This window comes from Dermacentor variabilis, chromosome 9 (assembly GCF_050947875.1).
Source record: "Dermacentor variabilis isolate Ectoservices chromosome 9, ASM5094787v1, whole genome shotgun sequence".
Lineage (NCBI taxonomy): Eukaryota > Metazoa > Arthropoda > Arachnida > Ixodida > Ixodidae > Dermacentor > Dermacentor variabilis.
The window spans coordinates 4,460,472-4,485,609 of record NC_134576.1 but is presented as its reverse complement, the minus strand read 5'-3'; the positions used below and the strand labels follow the sequence as shown (position 1 = coordinate 4,485,609).

The 25,138-nt window shown below is 45.8% G+C and overlaps 2 long non-coding RNA genes across 2 annotated transcripts; one reads left to right on the top strand and one right to left on the bottom strand.

Annotated features, from left to right (window-relative positions):
• Positions 1-1,915: 1,915 nt before the first annotated feature.
• Positions 1,916-23,637, bottom strand: LOC142558574 (uncharacterized). The gene is made up of 5 exons (XR_012823021.1): positions 23,495-23,637; positions 22,422-22,557; positions 9,455-9,561; positions 2,689-2,979; positions 1,916-2,598 (listed from the first exon to the last, which is right to left on the bottom strand). It is a non-coding gene; the product is annotated as an uncharacterized LOC142558574 (long non-coding RNA).
• Positions 3,504-9,726, top strand: LOC142558575 (uncharacterized). The gene is made up of 2 exons (XR_012823022.1): positions 3,504-3,785; positions 9,522-9,726. It is a non-coding gene; the product is annotated as an uncharacterized LOC142558575 (long non-coding RNA).
• Positions 23,638-25,138: the final 1,501 nt, after the last annotated feature.

Below are 25,138 nucleotides of genomic sequence, written 5' to 3'. Positions count from 1 at the left end.
ATGGACATATGTGGTACAGAAGGAGACAGGTTAGGCTTGAAGTTTAGCAAAGAAAAATCAGCAGTCATGATTTTTAATGATAACAGTTGCGGCGAGCATAAGATACAGGAGGCCACGCTGGAGATAGTCGATAAATACAAGTACCTTGGGGTGTGGATAAATAATGGCATTGAGTATCTGACAGAGTACGAAAAATACCTAACGACTAAAGGTAACAGAAGTGCAGCGATTATGAAGAGTAGGGCACTGTGGAACTACAATAGGTACGAGGTAGTACGAGGGATATGGAAGGGGGTAATGGTACCAGGCCTGACTTTTGCCAATGCCGTTCTATGTATTAGAACAGAGACCCGGCAACAGTTGGAAATTAGGCAACTGGTGTGGGTAGGCTCGCTCTGGGAGCACATGGCAAGACACCAAATCTTGGAGTGCAGGGGGATCTGGGATGGTCTTCTTTCGAGGGCAGAGAGGCTAGTAGCAAGATAGCATTTGAGGAGCGATTGAGAAAAATGGGGGAAATTCGGTGGGCTAGTAAGGTTTTCAGTTACTTATACACGAGGAATGTTGACACGAGGTGGAGGAAGCGAACTAGAAAATTGACAAGCAAATACTTGGGCAGTAGCGGGGGAACAAGTAAGGAATCATCTGTCAAGAAAAAGGTTAAGGAGGCAGAGAGGGGTATGTGGAGTACAGAGGTGCAAACCAAATCGGCATTGGAGACATACAGGACGTTTAAGCAAGAAATAGCCAAAGAAAATATTTACGATAACTCTAAGGGAAGCTCATTGTTGTTCGAAGCCAGGACAGGTGTACTGAGGACTAAAACGTACCGAGCCAGATACCAGGAGATAGATTTGGTGTGCGAGGCGTGTAGAGAGGAGGAGGAAACGGCGGAACACGTGATACTTGCTTGTAAACAACTTCACCCTGCAGTTGAATCTAACGGGGAACTATTCAAAGCCTTGGGTTTTAAAGACAGTGAAAGTAGAATAGACTTTGAACAGGTAGAAATAACTAAACGGAGGCTATCTGGTTGGTGGACAATATCAACGCAAAAGTAAAGGAGTAAATACATAGGTATGCATGCATATAGAACCATTAAAGGCTAGGTGGCGCGCGCCGCCGCCGCCCGATTCAAAGGGTTGAGCCACAATCATCCATCCATCCATCCATCGACAGTAGGGTGGCTAGAAGGGGAGGTGTGAATACCGGCGGCGAAAACGTGACCCCACAGCGCACCGATGCCGCGTGGCGGCGCTGTTGACCGAGGCGGGGGAAGCAGCCAGACTAAATGAGCGCCTCGCCAGCCTCGCGTCGGCTGCATCTCTAGAACCGAAGTGAAAGTGAGCCGGGCCCGTTTCAGATATCCCGGGCTTTCTGCGAGCGTCAAAGAATAAATATTTATCATGAAAACGATCTTACGTCAGACCACATCATTACTCCTGTGAAATTTTACGGGCCCAGTTCGCACTGTATAGAGATTCAAACGCGTTTTGTCTGTGCACATTTCGCGAAGCGGCTCATGGTGTTAAGGGCTAGTGGGGGGCTTCGAAGTAATTTCGACCACTTCGGGTTCTTTAACGCGCACTCGCATCATACGGCACACGGGCGCCTTGCATTTCGCCTCCCTGAAAATGCGACCGTCGTCCTCTAGATCAGCGCACTCGATCACCTTATGCGTGACGCACGCATAGTAGTCATTCACCCTATGCAATCACCCTATGACGTAGTCACGCACAGTAGTCAATCACCCTATGCGTATCAGGTAATGTCTCCAGATTAAGAGACATTACCTGATAATTCGTCTCGACGTATTTACAAGCCACTTTCTGTCTGCACTTGCACACCTGTAGCATGTTATTTTGACGCTCATATAAGCAATTTGCCATGACTGCAGACAGTGAAGCAACAGATCTGGTCATGAAATCGTTTATTTACAAGTGAGGAAAAAAATAGTGAAAACTTTACAACACACAAGGTTTCAGTGTTTTCCATTTCTTCTCACTGCTCTGATGATTGACACCTTTAAGCAAAAAGTGAATCCTTGTGAGGCAATAAAAACGTGTAACTGAGGCTGTCAGGGTAGCAGAATGGTCCGGGCAACCAATTTTTGGCATATCACGAATTGACTGCAATATTTCGGCCGCAGCTTTGGCTATGCAAGCGTGTTACATTGAATGAACGAGTGAGTTTCTTTTCAGGGGCATTTACCATGCAGCTTAATTATAGGACGATTCTGGGGGATATAAAATGCCCCCAAGGTCCCGCTCTTTGGATGCCTCTGATGGAAGTTCTCTGGGGGTATTGCCTTTATCACTAAGACATGCTGCTTTGCAGTCTTCACAATGTGTGGGCAAAACACGCCTTCTCGCCACATAACCTGCAATGTAATAAACTTTAAGCCGTGCGTCGCTGCGGTGCTCTACATAACTTTGGTGGTCCACAGCCACTTGCACGGCATCTGTTGGCACAGCCTTCACGCTGTCTTCACTGTGGCTTTCTTGTTCAGCCAGCACCTCTTCAACAGATAACTCCAGGACATCCGAAGACACATCGCCGTCCTTGGGGCTCCTTGTGAGGCTCTAGAAGCTAAGACACCTGGATGTGCACAAGCAACATTAGTTACTTAAGCATGCCGAACTTCTGCAAAACATTGGTACTATTTACCAAGCTTGCACGTATACATACCTTATGACTAGAATGAATTGAGGTGGGGTAGGATGATTGTTTGCCCCACTCGCTTGTCTCACAACGCCAAAACATTGCTCCAGGCGGTCTTGGCTCAGTTTCGAAGTCATCATGTACATGATGTCAGCATTGTCGGTAAGGTACTTTAGAAGGTGTTTTGTTGAATGGATGGTCATCGTCAGCCCCTTAGAAGTACTGTTACTAAGAAAGCCGAGCCCATTGGAGTGAGCCTCCCATTCATCAAGAAACGGAAGAGTTTCATCAAGGGTGGCCTCTTTCTTGCTGCCCCGTCTGAAATACCAAAGAGAACAATCATGCACCGTTTTGAGGGAAAAACTATGTTAAAATAACCTCATGACTTCTGCAGGGAACCTCGACGTCCTATAAGCTGGTAAATGCCCCTGAAAAGAAACTCACTCGTTCATACAGTGTAACACGCTTGCGTTTGCAGGCAGGGGCACGGAAGAGATGCCTTTCCTGTGGTTTTCTTGCACCCAGTATCACATCCGGGCACAAAGCTCCGTCTTCTTTTTCGCTGCCGACTGCATCTCGCCCTCGAATTACGGATTGTGGCGAGGAACACTCCAAAAGGGGCGCCGAGACCAACTGACAGCGGAGGCGCAGGCCAGCACGGCTACGAGTCCCCCGCCGCGAGCGGCAGCGCCACATTCCCCCTGGTGGCATCGGTGCGCAAGGGGGTCACGCGCGCCCGAAGGAAAGCGCCACCGGTATTCACACCTCCCCTTCACCTAAACATCGCCCACGAGTGCTCCGTGATCGCTGCGCATGCGTGAGCTGAGAGAAGGTGAGAAAGGAGAACAACTCATTTTCGCAGGATGTGACGTCACATTGTTGCTTGCTTTTACTTTTTTGAAAGAGCTACTCTCGAACGTAGATTAGCCATTGCCGTCGTGTCGGCTGCAAGACGTTCTGCGCGCGGATGGCGCGCTTTTGTGCGTGTCGAAAGCGTATAACGTGCGCGATATTCGTGCGAGCGCAGTTCGACTTGAGCAATCGTGGGCTTGGACTCCGTGACATTTGCTTTCGTCATATGCGAATTAGGGGCTCGCCGACAGGTAAAACGCCGCTGCACTTAGGTGAATACCTTGTTTTTCGTGGTCATGAAATAAATAGCGCGTCGCTGCGATGGTGACTTCAATCGAGTGCGGCAATTGCTGCGCATTACGGGCCATTTAATTGCACAATACGTGCTGCATTATCGGTGCAGATAAAGAAAACTTATCCTGTGAACCTTACTTCCGTCAGACAGTCGGTTAGATGTTTCGCTCTTATCCAGTGCACATTTCTTGATATCCACTAGCGATCTGCTTCAAATACCGACGAAGTGTCTATTGACCGTGCAGATGTTTTTTTTTTTTTTTTATTATTCACACAACTGGCGATGGGCAGCAGCGTTACGGCCGTGAGTTTTCCTTTCGAGCAAACCTTTTGAAATTGATCGATGTTTTCGCTCATGTTCGCGAGATAGCAAAATTTAAGTGTTACACGGCCGCTGCTGTATTTTTCGATTCCATGTGACCTAGATTTAAGCTGCCTCAGGTTGTATTAACGCGCGCAGAGGCTTTTAGAAAAATAGTTTTCACCTGAGAAATCAATGCAGTGTGCCAGTTCTTTTGGAATGGTGCTATTTGTGAAATTGATCATATTTCCCCTAGTCATGCTCAACTACTTACTGGTCAGATGCTTGAACTCCCGAAGAAGTATTTGTAAAGTTTCCCTTCCAACTCAGCATTGTAACCAACGCTTCTCGGAAGTATGAGTGGTATTTGCCCCTGCAACACTGCCATGAGTTCAAGTTCAAATTCTGCCCACCGACTGTCTATCTATGTGCCACTAGAAAGCAAAGAACTCATTTCTCAATTGTCGCAACATTTCTTTTTCATTCCATGTTCACGAAATTTGTTTACTTCTTTTCCTGCAGTCATTGTGGACTTGCACACATTGAAGTTTTGGATAGTTTGGCAAAAGCATTGCATAGTGGGCCTGTAGGTTTTTTTTTTTTTGTATTTAGCGCATTGCCCTTCTGACTGGACAAATTAAGTAATTGAACGAAAAAACCAGTCAAAAACACAAAGGACAAGAGGAGAGGTTCACACCACAACGACTGGACTATCAACTGAGGTTTATTAGGATCGGTGTAGTCCCAGCAAGGCCAGCAGAGCATGCGCAACTGCATCATTGCTAATCACATAGTGTGAAAAGACAAGAAACGCTTCTATCGTGACCGACTTAGAAATTCAAATTTTTTTTCAAGTAAGCGCACCGAGGTTGTACTAACGCAGTCATCACCTAATAAACTGATGTAGTACGCTTCCAAGATTTCCCGCTCTTCTTTGCCCTTGCCCCTACCAAGAATCGTCACATTGCTAAACAAAGGATAACAACCACACTCATTGCAATGGCGAGGCAAGTTTGCACTGTTATCTGACCCCAGGGAGGAGTGGTGCTCACGCAGGCGGTCATTAATACATCGACCGGTTTGGCCTATGTAAAATCTTTCGCACGTGAGAGGGAACTTATAGACAACCCCTGCAGCACATGCCGTAAAACGGTTTTCATGCTGCGTTGTGCAATCGTGGTTCCTTGCCCTGCCTCGAGAAATGCGCGAGCACAGACCCGAAAGCTTACAAGGGGCAGAAAACACAACACTTACTCCCTGCTTGGCGGCAACCTTCTTGATATTGTGGCTCACTTTATGCACATACGGCATAACTTCAAGTTTCCTACGTTCAGTTGCCCCACCATCTGCCAGCTTCGTACATTCCTTCTTTAGCCTCTGAAGCAGCGATTCAGCCACCGCTTCCCTCTCACGTGCGAAAGATTTTACATAGGCCAAACCGGCCGATGTATTAATGACCGCCTGCGTGAGCACCACTCCTCCCTGGGGTCAGATAACAGTGCAAACTTGCCTCGCCATTGCAATGAGTGTGGTTGTTATCCTTTGTTTAGCAATGTGACGATTCTTGGTAGGGGCAAGGGCAAAGAAGAGCGGGAAATCTTGGAAGCGTACTACATCAGTTTATTAGGTGATGACTGCGTTAGTACAACCTCGGTGCGCTTACTTGAAAAAGAATTTGAATTTCTAAGTCGGTCACGATAGAAGCGTTTCTTGTCTTTTCACACTATGTGATTAGCGATGATGCAGTTGCGCATGCTCTGCTGGCCTTGCTGGGACTACACCGATCCTAATAAACCTCAGTTGATAGTCCAGTCGTTGTGGTGTGAACCTCTTCTCTTGTCCTTTGTGTTTTTGACTGGTTTTTTCGTTCAAGTATGTACCAACTGGCCCAGATTTCAACCCTTCTGCAAATTAAGTAACTGCATTACAAATATTTCACTTCCTTGGAATGTCTGTTCCATGTGCCTCATAACAGTACACGGTTGAATTTGGCACATGCACCTTCATATGACCAAGTGTAGGTTTGTATTGGAATGGAAATAAGAACATGAGTGCTTCAATTGTCTTCATCACATTGCTGATGCCTTCAATGTGTGAAAATGGCTTGTAACAATATTGCTGTGTTTCATGTGAGGATATGGAATAAAATAACTTTCTTCTTTTATGCTGAAGGTATTCACCCCTTTTGCCTGTTGGGCTTCAAATCTTGTAGAATATGGTGTGAGCAGCCTGGGGTGTGCCTGAAGAGCAATGCTAGTTTGTGCATGATCATATTGTTGCTGCTGGGAAGATGACATCTTAGGCACATTTTTTTCATACAGTTAACATATATGTTTCCATCTTTCCCCTTGTAGCTCCATCGTAGTAGACCTGTTCGTTTTTCAGTTACTTTGTTGTTTATTTTTGTTACATATCAGTATTATGTACTATCAAGTTAGTGGGAATATAAAGCTATTTGATGTTGTATTCATGGGGAATCCTAGCCGATCCCTCGTCATGGGTCTGTGCCATATATCACAGGCAACAGTCATTCTAGTCTCTCTTCTTGTGGTAAAAGTATCCCAAAGCCTATTTTGTATGCTTGCAGATGAGTTGAGATTTACACATCAATGCCAGCTCACAAAGCATCTTATACGGCAGTCAGCCAGCCACTTCCGCAGATGGAGAATTCTGCAGTTTCCGAACATACTGTTTCTGTTGTCCTTGGCAGAGATGTTGATTGTACACAGAGGGAATATATTGTTGGACAATAAAAATAACTTGTCATGACAAGGGCAATATATGGTAGAAATTATAGTAGACTATGACCAGCATTAGCACAAGCCCTGCGGTATCTAAAAAATGATTAAAGTGCTGGTTTTCATATGCTATGGCTGCTGTGTGCATTAAGCTCACAACTCCCTTCTTGGCAACATCACCCAGGAATGCCCACTCCAAACACTCTGTCACATGCACTTTGACAGCATCTGCTTTGATCTACCTAATTGCATATCAGTAAAGATGGGTCTAGTTCACTAAAGACTGACAATGCTGCATTCGAATGGAACCAAACTGTTCTCGAAAAGTTCTTGAAACCAGTCAAGCAGGTTTTTGAGAACTTTTGATCTGGCAAAATGACAAAATGAAAGTTATTTGAAATAAGTGATGCAATGCTGATGAGGTTTGGGCATGCATTTCAAGGTGCTTGGCCTTCATTATCTCTAATCATAGTGAACCTGCCAAATTGGCAAGGATCTTGAATGAATTCTTCACTAGGCCCAACTATTTTGTTGCTGCCCTATATTGTCTCTATAGGAAGAGTGCACAACAAAAATCTTGTGGCTTCCTGTTATCATAGCACCCTATAACTTCCTTAGATGTAGGGCCCATTTGATATTCACCAATAAATACTTCCACAGGATTTAGATGATGCCTTTAAAGATGTGTCCCTCATGCTTACATGTAAAGGTGCTCTGACATTAAACTCTTGGACTGAATTTTTTTATATTAATCTGGTTCCAAATGGCAGCTTTTGTGACCACACCATGCCACTGAAAGCTGCGTGTGCTTTGAGCGATTCTTAATGTGTGCTAAGACTTGCTTCACTAAATAAATTTTCTTATGACTCTTCTCAAACATCTAAATTAAAATTAATTTAATTCTAGTGTTCTATAAGTCACAACCACAATACGATTACGAGGCATGCCATAGTTGCAGACTCCGGCTCAACTTTAATCGCCTGAGGTTTTTAACATGCACCCACTCCACAGTGTGCACCAAGACAGAAAGACCAATGTTGTGCTGCATAGTGGTCCTAACATGCTCAGTTTTCAATGACCTAATAATGGCATGGCTTACTCATGAACAACTGCAGCATGCATCATTTGTTTGTGACCTACCATGCAATGTTGTCACCAGATTATGGGGCCACACTGCCTTTGGCACATGTTTAAATGTTGACGTTAAGGATATATTTGTTGCGCATAGAAGGAATTTGAAGTTTTGTAGTGTAGTTAACTGAATGACAGCTACACACGCATAAGAAAAAAATTGTGCCAGGACTACTTAAACTCTGCAGTGTTTGAGTTTGACCAATTCTTGTGATTTTGCACATTTCGGATGACTGCAGGTCATTCATTACAGCTATACCAGCTTTTGTACCTTTAGACATGCTGTTTGCTCCGGTTTTATACAGTGATCATAGATAGCCACACCACACCATGTTGGTAGAAGAATTCAGAATTTTAGTAAGATGGGGTTGCTCCATGTTGAGGTGCACCAGCATGTCATAGTAAATAGAAGCCAGAAGCAGCAGCATTTTAAGGTATTGTGCCACACCGTGTAAAGTCAAATTATTGTGCCCCCCTCCACTCTCGCAGGCAAAACCTGCTGGTGAAGCATTGTGAGCAAGCTTTCGAAGTACGCTGCGCTCTTTCCAAAACAGCGTCCGAGGCGGCCATCTATTTTGCCTACAGGACGAAAAGTCCTTGGCCAGGAGTGCATCGAACATACGGAAATAGCTGTCAATTGTGCTGCTGAACTTCTAGAGATTTATAGTTTTGACCTCAGGTTGCAGAACACAGCAATGCTATAGCAAGCAGTGTGGTGAAAGCTGTTTCAGGGCTCTACCACGGCATAGCCAGCACTGCATGCATATACTATACACAAGCACGAGGTTTTAGCAGCAATACTTAACAGTAAATTGTATTTGTACAACTTCACTCTGTCTTTAACACTGCCAGGCTTTAAAATACATGAAAAGAGGTCACTGTCTTTCATTTGATGTGTTTATACAGAAAAAGTGTGGGCATGGAAGGGGTTAAGGCTCCTTTGTCAAGCCAATGCGTCAAACAAATGCCATCTCCTCTCTGAAATGCCTATTTTTGACCCACCCAAGAAAGATTTTCAAGCAGTAACAGTAGCTGACAATGTCCGATTGTGGTACTTATCTGATTCTAACGAACACGTTTTGTTTTCGAAGGACATTGAGACGAAAATTGCCTAGCTGTGCAATCGATTGCGAAACTAAAACCGTGGTTGTAGCATTCATATGCTTTACCACATATCATGGCTATAATACGGCGAAGCTGGCTTTAGAAAATCAGCTGCCATTCTAAAAAATCAGGTACGCATAGGTATCTACTTTGGTTCGGAGTTAAGTCATTTCTACTTTAGTTTTATACTATGGACAAATAGAAATTTGATGCATGTTCGTTTCAGAGGCATGTTACTCAAGCACATGTTGCCAAATGAATCAACGGTGCTTCAGCAGGTTTTTGCATCTTAATTCGACCCGTCAGTCTCGTGAGGGTAGAATTAATGGAAGTTGATTGTATAAATTGCGTGATGAAGCGCCAAGAAAGTTACCTTGCTCAGGTAGTGAAAAAGCATGGAAAAAGTGCTTCACACAACATCCACCGATGTTCTGTTGCAGATGCAAAAGCTGCCTCCCTTGTCTGGAACAGAATAAATTCCTTTCGAAGGCAAAATAAACAACAGAAAGAGAAGTCATCAAGGCATTCCACATCCATCTTATTCAGTCTTTACAGTGTAGCTACATCACCATTTGCTTAGCCTCCTATGCCAAAAAAAATTGTAGAAAATAAAATGACCTGATTCCCATGTTTTTCAACATCCAAGCAGTGTTTACTGTCAATTATTACTGCTTTCTGTAACCTCACTTGTAAATACTGTATGTTAACCTGTATGTTAACACTGAGCTATACGATAAGCTTAGTGAAAGTTAAAAAAGAATACTGGATGTTCATTTGTTTTTTTTTAGACATAAGAAAGGGTGCTTAAAAGCGAGCCACATTTACAAAATGCTTGAATAAACAGCAACTACCCCGGTCATGCGCTAATTGTGGCCATGCTGTCCCTGCAAACTTCTTAATCTCATCCGCCCACCTAACTTTCTGCCGCCCCCTGCTACGCTTCCCCTCTCTTGGAATCCAGTCCATAACCCTTAATGACCATCGGTTATCTTCCCTCCTCATTACATGCCCTGCCCATGCCCATTTTTCTTGATTTCAAGTAAGATATCATTAACTCGCGTTTGTTCCCTCACCCAACCTGCTCTCATCTAATACCTTTAACGTTACACCCATCATTCTTCTTTCCATAGCTCGATGTGTCGTCCTCAGTTTAAGTAGAATCCTTTTTGTAAGCCTCCAGGTTTCTGCCGCGTAGGTGAGTACTGGTAAGACACACAAGTTATACACTTTTCTCTTCAGGGATAATGGCAACCTGCTGTTCATGATCTGAGAATGCCTGCCAAACGCACCCCCAGCCCATTCTTATCCTTCTGATTATTTCGGTTTCATGATCCGGACTCGCGGTCACTGCCTGCCCTAAGTAGATGTATTCCCTTACCACTTCCAGTGCCTCGCTACCTATCGTAAACTGCTGTTCTCTTCCGAGACTGTTAAAAATTACTTTAGTTTTCTGCAGATTAATTTTCAGACCTACCATTCTGCTTTGCCTCTCTGGGTAAGTGAGCATGCATTGCAATTGGTCCCCTGAGTTACTAAGCAAGGCAATATCATCAGCGAATCGCAAGTAACTAAGGTATTCTCCATTAACTCTTATCCCCAATTCTTCCCAATCCAGGTCTCTGAATACCTCCTGTAAACAGGCTGTGAACAGCATTGGAGAGATCGTACCTTCGTGCCTGACACCCTTCTTTATTGGGATTTTGTTGCTTTCTTTATGAACGACTACGGTGGCTGTGGAGCCGCTGTAGATATCTTTCAGTATTTTTACATACAGCTCATCTACACCCGGATTCCGTAATGCCTGTATGACTGCTGAGGTTTTGACTGAATCAAACACTTTCTTGTAATCAATGAAAGCTATGTATAAGGGGTGGTATTAAAATTAGATCTTTCATCTCCTGCGATACCTTACTGGTATCCTGTCTAACGAAGTTACAACCGACTTCTATTGCACACTCCTTAATGATGCCCATAAGATTTTCATTCATTGCTTCAACACTAAGGTTCTCTTCCCGAGTTAAAGCCCTATACCTCTTCTGTAGCTTGATCCGAAATTCCTCTATTTTCCCTCTTACCGCTAACTCATTGATCGGCTTCTTATGTACCAGTTTTTCCCTTTCCCTCCTCAAGTCTAGGCTAATTCGAGATCTTACCATCCTATGGTCACTGCAGCGCACCTTGCCGAGCACGTACACATCTTTTATGATGCCAGGGTTAGCACAGGGTATGAGGTCTACTTCATTTTTAGTCTCGCCATTAGGGCTCCTCCACGTCCACTTTCGGTTATCCCGCTTGCTGAAGAAGGTATTCATTGTCCGCAAATTATTCCGTTCTGCAAACTCTACTAATCACCCTCCCCTACTATTCCTAGAACCTTTGCCATATTCCCCCACTGACTTTTCTCCAGCCTGCTTCTTGCCTACCCTGGCATTGAAGTCGCCCATCAGTATAGTGTATTTTGTTTTGACTTTACCTATCGCCAATTCAACGTCTTCATAGAAGCTTTCGACTTCCTGGTTATCATGACTAGATGTAGGGGCGTAGACCTGTATGACCTTCAATTTGTACCTCTTATTAAGTTTCACAGCAAGACCTGCCACCCTCTCGTCAATGCTACACAATTCCTGTATGTTACCAGCTATATCCTTATTAAACAGGAATCTGACTCCTAGTTCTCGTCTCTCCGCTAAGCCCTGGTGGCACAGCATGTGCCCGCTTTTTAGCACTGTATATGCTTCATTTGTCCTCCCAACCTTACTGAGCTCTATTATATCCCATTTAATGCCCACTAATTCCTCCAATAGCACTGTTAGACTCTCCTCACTAGAAAACGTTCTAGCGTTAAACATTGCCAGGTTCAGATTCCAATGGCGGCCTGTCCAGATTCAGAGATTCTTAGCACGCTCTGCTGCATCACAGGTCTGACCGCCCCAATGGTCAGTTGCTTTGTAGCTGCTGGGGACTGAGGGCCAAGGTTTGATCGTTCTATTCATATAGAAGGTTGTGGCCAAGCACTGCACCAAGGTGGCCAATCCTGCTCTGGTGAAGGAGTGCATTACCGGTTCTGGTCACCGGGGTCAGGCCACCAGGCCTGTTTATACAGCTGTATCAACATGTGGATTTTTTTACCCAGTGGAAAATTGCGTGGCACCGGGATTTGAACCACAGTCCTTTTGCACATGAGGCAGATGCTCTACCTCTACGCTATCGCATCGGGGCACAAGTAGTAAGTAATTATACAGAAAGCGTTTTATTTACTGTAATTGGAGGATTGGAGTAGATTAGTTCGACCACTCAAGGAGTGGGAATGGTTCAACTGTCAGAACTCCGACAAAAGGACTGGAATCACATAAACCACAACTCTGAAGGAATAAAGTGGGAATAGAATGGAGCGCCCCCACTCTGCAATTCTGCACCGTGCCGATACATCCTGTTCTTGGGCAATGCCAGCGCAGCTCTAGAACCACAGGGACGACTGCGCTACCAGGGCGAAACACATCGAAGGCCCGTCAGCTGCTGCATGAGCACGTGCTGCCAACGAGCAATCCTGCACAACATATTATATATATATATATATATATATATCTATACATATACACGCGCAGTGCACAGACTGGTACCCTAGGTAGGGGCTAGGACTCGCACAAACTATAGTGTTCTCCACAAATGTGACGAGTACCAGGCCACCGAACTCCTTGCCCTGTGCACGTTGCTGTCTATTTTCATGAGCCTAGATCCTGATGCAACCACTGGTGCCACGCTGCTATTTTTAAAGGCTACCACTAGGTGAAGCGCCAGGGACCGCCCAGGCCAGGGGACATCGGCTTGGTCCTATACACAAACGACAGTAAACTTCGAATTGACAGGACTACGAATTGTATTAGTAAATTCTTAACTGACCGGTACCAATTTGTAACTACTAATTAACTTTCTTCTCCGCGTTCGCTAGTAAGATCTGGTGTGCCACAAAGCTCTGTATTGGGACCAATTTTATTCCACCACAAACATGGCTCCACACAATAGTTTTGTTTGAAAACATATGTGAGTGCATATGCTTGTATTGGACAGCGAGAATAATTAAGAGTCAGTAAGCAATGTCAAATAGTACATGCAATCTGGCGTACAAGACAAAAGGAACCGGTCACTATTTAGTAATAGTTTTCCTTTGTGTGGAACAACTTCACCCTTGAAAAGTTCCTCATTCTACAAAGGTTTATATAGTGAAATATAGAAATATTTGGATGTATTTGAGTTATCACCTGGCCCAAGGAACTTCTAGTGGCAGCCTCTCTCGATCTCGCAATTCCTGGCACTGCCCAATATACAGCATGCCTGACTGCTGCAGTGGTCAAGTGCTCTGCAGCTGTAGGAAACCGAGGGATAAGGGTTGATTGCACAATTTATGGCATTTCCAAATTTTTAACTTAGTACGATCTCTATACTATGTCGACACTATATGCCACAAGACCATTGCTGTGCTCCAGTCATCATAATATTAATTCGTAAACACAAGCTATACAACTGTTTAGGCAAAATTTTAAACTGCGCGAGGAAGAGAGGACGTGAACTGAAACATAGACGCACACAAAGCACAGGCTTCCAACTGGTTTTATTTTGTGAAAGCAAAGAATATATAAGGTACTTCAATATAGCAAAACAAGGAGCAATTGCAAATAATTTGTGCACGAGGTATTGATGAAAAATATCAAGGCCATGTATGCCTTAAGAGTGCAGGAGAGTCTTAATGTGCCCATCTAAGACTTTCTTTCCTTGAGAATCTCCTCTTGCAGTGCAGGAGCTGCGACAGCAAAAGCTGCCTGCCTTATGAGGAACAGAATAAATTCCTTTCGAAGGCAAACTCAAGAACAGAAAGAGAAGTCATCAAGGCATTCCACATCGCTAAAAGGTGTGACAACTAAGTTAGCTCACCTTCTTGATCCCTATCAAGGAAAGAAATAGAATTCTTAGATGGGCACATTGGGACTCTACTGCGCTCTTAATGCACAGGTGGCCTTGCTATTTTTTGTCACTGCCTCGTGCACGATTTCATTGCGAATGTCATTTGTTTTGCCATTTTGAAGAACCTTATAAACTCTTTGTCTTCACCAAACAAAGCCAGTCGGAAGTCTACACTTTGTGCATGCATCTATGTTTTTGTTCATGTCCTGTCTTCCTCGCAGAGTTTAAAATTTTGCTGAAGCTACGAGCTGACTAGCCCGAAACATGCCTTACTTCAGTGTACAGCTGGGCTTGTTGGTAAAGCTACACAATGCAGCTCAAGTGTGTGTCTGCTCTTCTGTGTGCTCATGATGTGGCTCAGCCTTGAGTGCATGTGTAGTTTCAATACTGGCTACTATATTTTAACGACTAATATAATTTCTATCTTCAACTTCCAGTCAGACAGAGTACCTCATACTACATTCTGAACATTGCTGCAGTGTAGCAGGATTTCTGTCTAATGCATTGGCCTTTACCACCAAATGCCTGAGAAATTAAAAAAAGTTATCTAGATTACAAGCACAGTGGGGATTCATGTTACAGGAGGCATACTGCAGGTAAATGGCTACATAGTGTTAGTTCGGGTTCTTCCAAACATTGCAGTGTTGACCAATGTGTTTGTGTATGGTGAGTGATTGCATATATGACACAAGCTTTGTGAGGAGAGTACGATTGCAAAGGCATGGTTTCTTTGCCTCTTTCCTAACACTTTGTGGCGGCTGCTGTTTTGACGAGTGGAAAACTTGGCTTATGCAGTATGCGCAAATGGGTTTGAGACTTTTAAGACTAATTTCCTTGAGGCAAAGTTTAGCATGGAGCCAGTTTTGTCACAAGGAAGTTATTCCTACTCACACGTGCCTGTTTTGTTCTTTGTTCTTTTTCCCTTTAGTTTCCGGTCCACCTAAATTATTGCCGTCATGACAGCCGTCACATATAATATGGTAGCATCAATCTTTGTATTAATCATTCGAGTATTAAAATCTAAAAGTTTGCAGCAGTGTAAAAAGACAGGAGGACAAGAGGAGAGAGGAGAAGAGAGGTTGTAGTGTAACAGAAATAGGCAAGCACTAATTGAGCGACAAGACCACTGAACACAGGAAAAGCAGATTTAGCTGAAACACAGCAGCCTGTAAGGAAGACACGGAACATAATTCTTTGTGAAGCTTAGTCTGCATCACAGTTTTATATACCATCGGAGATCATGAACATGCCAGAGGCAAAGCATACTGTTACGGGGATGTTGGGAGTATAGAAAGACTGTATTTACAATATATATTGTCACGTGGTAGTGACGGTTGAGAAGGCAGCAAAACTATGATTAACGAAACGAGCATTTTATTAGGCAAACTTGTGCCCTCAAAAGAGGCTACACTCAAAGAAAGATGGTAGCGGCGAACATGATCGGCGGTCATCGAAAATCTAATGAGCGGGTCAAGCGCGTCGGCTTTTATACATCTGTCGTCGAATGTTCCAAAGCAATCGCTGGAACCCGCGTGCCTTCCACAAAGTTGCACATTATCCGCGTCGCGCACACATGCAATCAGATAACACAAGTTGCGGTGAAAGACAGTGGACGGGACCATCGATAACATTCCAGAAACTTCTTTTACATGCAGGCGCGTCCTATGCGATAACATTTGTTAGGCGGCGAGAAGTGGTCGCCCGATAAAGATAAAGAAGTACACGTGTCAATATACAAGATGAGGCAGAGTAGTTACGATGGCTGACCAGCAACAGCACGCAGCAGCCAGCATGCTGCGGTCTTCTTCCTCTCTTTTTTCATCCTTCCGTAACAGGACCCGCGGGTGGTGAAGCGCCGTCTCGGCTCATGGTAGGCAAAGAATCGCGAGCGAAGTATGGCTTCAGCTGTGAAACATGCAAGACGTCAACAGGCGTCAGACTTGAGGATGCATCACACTGAAGTGGCGAAATCTCGTAATTTACATCGTTAACTTGACTCAGGATTTCATAAGGCCCTGTGTAGTGAGAGAGAAGCTTCTGGCAGAGGCCAACCCGACGACATGTTGACCAAAGGAGCATCCAAGCACCTGGTGCGAACTTAACATCGCGATGGCATCAGTCATAACTCTTTTGGTATATGCTGCGGGGCTAGTAAACGAGATCGGGCGACTTGACATGCCCTGTGAGCGCGATCAATGACTTCATGAGCATGGTCAGTTGCAACACGTGGCACAGAAGGGATTATGATGTCAAAGGGCAAAGTGGGGTTGCAACCATACAAAAGATAAAAGGGTGAATATCCTGCAGTGTCACGTCGGGACAAGTATACACAAACGGCACGTAGGCCAGCGTGGTGTCCCAGTCGCGGTGATCGTTGGAGACCTACATCGACAGCATCTCTGTGATTGTTCGTTTAAGACATTCCATAAGACCGTTTGTTTGTGGGTGGTAGGCGGTGGACAGCTTGTGCTCAGTGGCACAAGAGCGGACGAGGTCGTCGACAACTAAAGACCAGAATGAGCAGCTGCGGTCTGTAATAACTGTCGAGGTGCACCATGGTGGAGAATGACGTCGTGGAGGAGAATATTGACGACGTCTGTTGCACAACTAGTCGGCAACGCCTTTGTTATCGCATAGCGTGTCATGCAATCAGTAGCGATGGCAATCGACTTGTTAGCTCCAGTCGTCGTCGGAAAAGTGCCAGGTAAGTCAAGGCCTAAGCGAGAGAACGGTTCACAGGGAACTTCAACTGGATGGAGTCATCCGACAGGTGGTAGGGGAGGTTTCTTCCGGCACTGACACAATTCGCAAGTTGCGACATAACAGTGCACAAAGCAGTAGAGACCTGGCCAGAAGAACCGGCGTTGTACATGATTGTATGTATGCAAAACTTCAAGGTGTCCCACCGTCGGTGCATCGTGAAGTTGTTCAAGAGCAACAGATTGCAGATGATGAGGACGGCCAAGGAGCAACTCAGGGCCATCAGCGTTCATATTGCGGTGGTAGAGGATGCCGTTGCGCGGCAAGAACATGCGGCATGTGCCGTCAGTGCTGTCAGAGTGATAGCACTCCGGCAATGATGGACTGTAAGGACTCATCGCGTTGTTGTTCGGTGCGCATGTCAGTCATGTCAGTGAAAGCCCTCACGCAGGTCACCGGATCATGCACAGAAGGATCAAGTGGATCCACGGGGTGACGAGAGGCAGTTAGTGTCCTTGTGGAGGCATCCAGTCTTGTAATTGACAATAAATGAAAATTCCTGGAGCCACAAAGCCCAGCCACCAAGCCGTCCTGTCGGGTCCCGGAGGGAAGACAGCCGGCAGAGTGCGTGGTGGTCTGTAACGACCGAAAATGTACGGCCGTACAAATATGGCCGGGACTTGACGACAGCCCAAACTAAAGCGAAGCACTCCCACTCAGTGATGGGGTAATTTCTCTTGGCAGGTGACAGCAGGCGGCTGGCGTAAGCTATCACGCACTCCGTACCATTCTGTTGTTGATCGAGGACAGCGCCGATGCCATGGCCGCTTGCGCCAGTGTGGACTTCGGTCGGTGTAGATGGATCAAAGTGGGCAAGTATGGGAAGGGTGGTCAGAAACCTGATGAGAGCGGCAAACGCATGAGCATGCTCCGGGCCCCATGAGCATGGCGTGTTCTTCTTTTTGATCTGTCAAAGGCCGAGCAATGTTGGCAATGAATGAATAGAATTTATTGATAGGAAAGACAGAGAGGTCGACCTGAGCCAGTGCGCTCTAGTCTGCTACTCTGCACTGGGGAAGAGGGAAGGGGAGTGAAAGTATTGGGATGGATGATGATGATAAGAGAAGTGGTGAGTGCTTATGTACATGAGACAGTTGCCTCGCTAGAGCCGCTCATCTAGCTTGGTGTCCTGCAGGAACTTCAACAATACTTTTGTTGCACGCATTGAAATTGCAGTGTCAGGCCATGGGCCGAGGATAGCTTCCTCTGACAGTAGTTGTCTGCCAACGCTGGCTAGGAAACTGTCTAACGTCCTTCGCTCCAGCATATATGCTGGGCAGTCGCACAGTACATGTTGCAGTGTTTCGGGCACCTGGCAGTGAACACAATCAGGGCTGTTCGATTGGCCGATGAGGTGTGTGTAGCGACGGGTGAAAGCAGCGCCGAGCCGCAATGTTGGCAAGGTTTTTGATGAAACGATGAAAGTAAGAACACAGGCTGAAGAAGCAGCGCACATCAGAAGCAGAATGTGGCACAGGAAAACTGCGTATGGCACGCACTTTTTCCGAATCTGGTTGGACACCGGATGCGTCAATGAGGTGCCCCAACACGGTAATCTGACGGCGCCCAAATTGACACTTCGTGGAGTTGGAGGCCAGCTTTTCAGAAGACCGCAATAATGGCAGTTAGTCGGGTAAGGCGGCTGTCCAACATGGGAGAAAAAACAGCTTCGTCAAGGTAACAAAGACAGGTGGTCCATTTGTAGCATCGTAGAAGAGAGTCCACCACAAGTTCTAATGTCGCAGGAGCATTGCATAGGCAAAAGGGCATGACTTTGAATTGATATAAGCCATCCGGTGTGATGAAGGCTGTCTTCTCCAACCATTTCATCAACTGAAATCTGCCAGTAGCTGGATCGAAGATCGATGGACGATAAGTATTTAGCTCTGTGCAAGCGGTCCAAGGCGTCATCGATGCATGGTATTGGGTAGACGTCTTTTCGCGTGATCTCATTTAAGTGGCAATAATCGACGAAAATATGCCAGGCACCATCTTTCTTTTTTCACACGGACGACAGGCGTAGGGCTGGCTGATGGCTCGATGACCCTTTTGCGGAGCGTTTTGCCCACCTCTGATTGGATGACTCGACGTTCAGCATGCGATGCACGATAGGGACGCTGAAAAATGGGATTTGTGTCTCCAGTGTTTATATGGTAGTGAACAACAGATGTTCAGCCTAAAGGCCTGTTGCCCAAATCAAAGATTCCACTGTACGATTCAAGCAGGAGACGTATGTCCCCGGCCTGTGCAGAGGTGAGGTTAAGTGCAGTCATTTTCGCAAAGTCGTCCGTTAAGGAACCAGAGCTGGCCGCTGCGATTGGCACTAATAAACGACTCTCAGAATTCAGACTCTCAATATCAAATTCAGAACCACTAGAAACGCTGTCCAAGAACATGCTGGCCGGAATCACTTGAGGGCACAGGCTGAAATTCAGAAGAGGTAAAACAATGTCATTATTAGTAACCGTGACCGGTTCAAAGCACATCAATGATGGGGCGAAGCACATATTCACCATCAGGAACCTGTGGCTGGGCGGTCAAAGTGACGTAAGTAACTGCTTCGGGTGACAGACGCACATCACGAAGCGAGCACAAGTGCGGTGGGGCGGTGCTCGGAGCATCGGCGAGTTGAGGCAGTTCTAACTGAAGAACGCCGGCCGTGCAGTCGAGGAGAGCAGAATGAGTGGATAAAAAGTCAAATCCTAGGATAACGTTGTGCGGGAAGATGTTGCTCACAGCAAAGAGAACAGAAGTAGGGCGGCCAGCTATACTTGCAGTACACATTCCAAGAACCAGCGTTCCACCGTCAGCCATATGAAGCACTCGGGCAGCTGCTGGGGTGAGGACCTTCTTTAAACGACTAAGCAGGCTAGCACTCATCACAGGTATGCGGGCTCCACTGTCAATGAGTGCTTGGACAGCTATGCTGTCTATTTGAACGCCAATTACACTTCTCCTTGTGTGCATAGACAGAGGATTTGCTGCAGCATTAGGCAATGCACCTCCTCCGAGGGCTGCATTTCTTACTTTTACGAACGGGTGCGGCCAAACACCACAGGGCACGAAAGGCGACGTGGCTGTGGCGAACGCGAAGATGGGCGACGTGTTTGCGGTGAACGAGACTGGTGTCCGTGCGGCGATGGTGAGCGACTGTACCACATGTTCCTAGCAGAGTTGGCTCTGTTAGATTCGGCGGTGGGCGAAACATTGCGGGCCTTTTCATCAAAACGGCTCAGGTTGGTTGGCATGAGAAGTGTTAAGGGCCATGAGTTGTGACAGTATCAGGCGACATGACCAATGCGGCAGCAGGTGAAACATATCGGCTGGTCGTCCGCAGTTCTATACTCAGTCGGGTTGCGATAACGCGGAGAGAAGCATCGGGGTGGAGCAAAAATAGCAGAAGGGCGTTTGTTAGCTCTGGGATTAGCAACAGCACAGACAGAACGTAAGCCAATGTTTTCAAGTTCCTGGTGAATGATGGCTTGTAAGAAGGGGACTGAAAATGTTGTAGCATCAGGGATAGGCGAACAGAAATGCAGGCGCCATTGCATCCAATTCACGTCAACGATTCGCACCACATCTTCCGATGGCAACGTGTGCTGCTGTGTGGGTTGATCTTCACATGTTGGCATTGCAGCAGTAGTGGGAAGTGTGGCGAATGGTTGCAAGACGCATCGGCTTTTGGCATGCTGGAATTGTCGGCACTCTTTAAAGATAACATTAAATGTAGAGTAGCTTTTGCACATGAGCAGATTAAAGGCGTCGTCAGCAAACCTTAAGCACATGCCCGACCTTCTCAGCTTCTGTCATGTCGTGATCGGGTTTGCTTTACGACAAAGTGCAAGCATGTCTTGGATGTACAAGAGATAGGACTCCATGGGGGATTGGGCACAGGAGGCCTGTTCCTGTTTTGCGTCAATTTTACGGCCGGCTGGTTTGCCAAACAACTCTGTCAACTTCTCTTTGCATTGGTCCCAGCTGGTTAGCTCCTCTTCGTGGTTTTCATACCACACCTTTGCCGTGCCTCTTAGGTAGAACAACAGGTTAACTAGCACACGCGTGGGGTCCCATCTGTTGATTCCGCTCACACGTTCGTACATAGCCACCCACTTTTCAACATCGGTGCCATTGGTCCCACAGAAAGTTCCAGGATCCTTGGGTTGCACAACCACCACCTTGGCTATGCCCGATTACAAGGTACAGCAAGATGCTACTTTACCACCAGATGTCACCTCTTATGACATTTCAAGGCAGCGAGACTGAGACTGCACTGTATTCAGCGGCACTGACAACCATGATGTAGATGATTGACTTTCCCCCTATGTACAACACATCAGCAGAATAAGAACAAGGAAATGCCCCACACAGGTGCATGGCACTAAACTGGACGCACTACCTGCTGTATGCAAGAGAGAATGAGGAAGAATGAGCTTCCCGTTACTCCTGAGCACCTACCTACAACTGCTTTTATGGGCACAGCATTGAAGCTGCAATTGAGGTAATGCCTAACACCACATGAAATACAAAGCACACTACGTCAACACAGAGAAACCAAAACAACTGCACACACTTCTCACCGAAATAGACACAACACCTGCTTTGTTGCATCTGAGCTGAAACGGGTGAATCCCAAACTCTGTGTCACATAACATCTGAAAAAATTAGCTGCTACGAGAGAACCAATGAGATTATAATCTGGCGCGCTATGCATGCATCTTTAGCCTAACGGGCAAAGAATTGGGCTGCTGCACTAAGGACCCTGATTAACGACCCACCATCAGGCACATTACTAACTATTATTGAGCCTATCTGACTGGATGTACGAAGAAGCCAGGAGACAGCTCATGATAATGCTTTGCATAAGAGACAACGAAGCTGAACCCACGTTTTCTGCCTTGTGCTTGCAATGCTCTACCAAGTGAGCTTCAACGGCAGTTGTCCCAATGTCAATTTTCTTGGATAGCTGCGCATATGTACTGAGCATAGCCGTGGGAGTGCTAGGCAGCAGCACTCACAGTTATGATGGCAGACGTGTAGCATCCTTTAAAACACCCACATTACAAAGCACATGATCTTAGAAGCTGACAACTGGCTAATAAAAACTCGTTTTCTACCATGAGGCCCCAAGGCAGCCGAAATCAAAACATTTGTATCTTATGAGCGAGAAAAATCAGGGGAATCATACAGCTCAATTTTTTGTTTATAACAACCATGAGATGGCAACAGACAATGAAGCAACAGTGACTATATAGAAAAATGGGTTAGACCTGACGACAATCATTGGCAGCTCACACTATAATGCTTTCTCTACAATTTATTGTCTCAAGACATCTGGCAGCAAATCCTCTGGATTCTTCTTCTACTATGTCTTTTGCAACTGAAATTTTAAATGTGCGTAATACTTCATGGCAACTTAGAACACTTAAATGGTTAAGCATCTCCATACTTTAAATTTGTGGACCAGCTTTGTCACCTTTCTAGAACAATAACTCTCTGGTGTCATACATCACTCAAACCAACTAATTCTCGCTCAAACCACTACTTATTAAATCTACCTTTAGATGCAGCAGTACCTGCATTAGACGCAGCTGCATACCCTTTTAGCAAATGGATATACATACCACGCTCAGACTGAGTAAACCAAACAAACCAACAGCAACCAGTACTTGTGTCCATTTGTCTTCAACGAGGCAGAGACAGGCCAGGTCTCGATAAACGCAACAAATATAAGGTGCACGCAGAGTAAATAAGCAGAAGCTGTAAAGACAGCAGCAAAGTGAAACAAATTAGACAAGTTTGCACACAGTCAGCGATCTGGGCCGAAGACAATTTACAACGTTACTGCCACAATTAGAAGCAAATGTTCTTCATGCAACAAGAAAGAACACGTACGTTTTAGCTGTAAACAGCACGACTGCGCGGAGTTGGTTGATATTCTAAAGACAGCACAGGCAACAATTAAAGCGGACACATTACTTGTGTCATCTGTCTTCTTGCTGTTCTTACAATATCGGTCACGGTTGCAAAGCTACGCACATGATCTATGAACGAAAGCAACGGCCGTGCATATAAAGCTTGGTGAGCCGATTCATACTAATATATATATGTTTAATTTTGAAAGTTCCCGTAAAAGTGATAGTAGCAGCAGCAGCAGTGAAGTGGTTTCATTTACCAGCTCGCTCACAACGTACGCATTGTATGATTTAACTCCACGGCTCGCAAAGGAGCTACTAAGAAGCTTTAAGCGAAGGAAGTACGCTTTCGTTATCTCACTGCAATGAATGAAAGCCTCTGACGCCCATACCGCGGTCAGCAGTGAGAAAGGTAATTAAATGCAGCAATGCGCTGCATGGGTAAATAAGAAGGGCATAGCGTAGTCATCCTATAGAGATGGAGAAAAATAGACTTAAGAACGCGATAAACATCATAGGACGACATCCACGCTAGTTGACTGCATGCATTTCTGGCGCGTGGAAGATGTCGCTGTTTTTTTGTTCATTTTTTTACATCACTGCAACGTGTAGGAACTGCAGTGTTGAAGGCACGAACGAATAAATTATACTGCGATCACTGCGGGACCTGCGACAACCGTTTCGTGTTCCTTCGAATTTCGAGATCACATCGACCACAGCTCGAATGCGCAACCGGTTTTTTTACGTGTCAGCAAGAGAACGGGTAATCGCACAACACTTACCGTTGCTCCAAGTACGTTGCGGTAGCACCAGCAGCTGGGCAACAAACGTCATCAAGCCCTGGCCCACCGCAGTGTCCGCAACTTGACGCTTCTAAGCATTCGCCAAAAACTAAAAGCGCACCACATCCATACGTACGCGCGCGAACGACACGCGAGCCATGCCGTCTGAGTTCGAGAGTAGTTATTTCATAAAAGCAAAAACAAACAACAATGTGATGTCACATCCGGTAAAGTCAACTTCTCCTTTCTCAACTTCTCTCAGCTAACGCATGCGCAGCGACCACGGAGCCCTCGGGGGCGATGTTCAGGTGTCCGACACCTGCGAAAGTGGTGGCGGACGCCACCTGTGGACCATAGAGTTTCCTACAAAATTTTGTAGGAAACTCTATGCTGTGGACGGATGGATGGATGTTATGAGCGTCCCCTTTGGAACGGGGCGGTGGCTTGCGCCACCAAGCTCTTGCTACTATGCTGCCCAATATCCTACCTAAGTTAACCAATGAGAAACAAAAAAAAAGACACTATGAACTACCACGTCCAAATTTTCTGATACCCTATTGCGAACTGTGCTTTTGTACGTCTCCGTCTTTTGTCGTTTCCCTACTTTTCTTCCACCAATCCTCCAATCGCCACCTGTTGTACAGCGCCACCTGTGGTCACATACTTTAGTTCACGACGCCACCGCTACGCTTATTTCCGTAGCACTGTGGATGGTACCATAGAGTTTCTCACTACATTACCTAGAGGGAAATCTGGCGCTGCTGCGCTGTGGTAAGCATGGGAATGCCGGTATATTGTGGATTCGGATTGGCATCGTTCTCGTAGAGACAGGACACCTTGAAGACGCGCTTGGCAAGTACCGTTCCGTCTGTCACCATGATTCATTTTCTACTAGAACAGCACGTGAAAAGCTGTTTTAGCTTTATTATTACGCGAAAACATGTTTTGTTTAACTATGAGAAGTTGTTATTGTGTGTGCGACTACATGTTACGTAAAAAGTATCAGCGGGCCGCTAAAGTTGGAGGACAGACGACAAGGTTCGCGCTCGCTTTGAAACAGTTGGTCGTCTATTCTTGCTTTTCTTAGCTTCGTCATGCGCTGTGGGTGAGTGAAGATGTAATATGCGTGAATGGAAACATTTTATGAAGATTTTACTTTGAGAACGCGTTATTTGCGTAGCCATATCCACGTTTTAGACGAAGCCTCTTACAACACCAGCCAACACGAGCCTCGCAGACACATATACCGTCATTCCCATGACGGCACGGTGCCCCCTTAAGAAACTCCCATAGACGGTGGCGCCAGATTACCCTCTAGGTGTTATAGTGAGAAACTCTATGGATGGTACAGTTTCCCTTCTCTAAATTTGTATAAATGTTCTGTGACCACGGGTGTACCACGGGATGCGCAGGTTCTCTGGTTCGCAGGTTCTCGTTCTCTGGACCGCGCGTTGTTCAACATTGCTCATGTGATTGTACGTGCTTTGCTTGTGTGTTGGTTGTAGGGTCTGTGTTACTTGGCGGTAAGCCGTGAGTAGTGGCGGTACGGCAGTGCGGCTTTGGCCTCGGTGAGCTCTGGCAGTACAGAATCTGTGTTGTGTGACCTGTGCTTTCTTGAGAACCCGGCGGTGGTGACAATTGAAA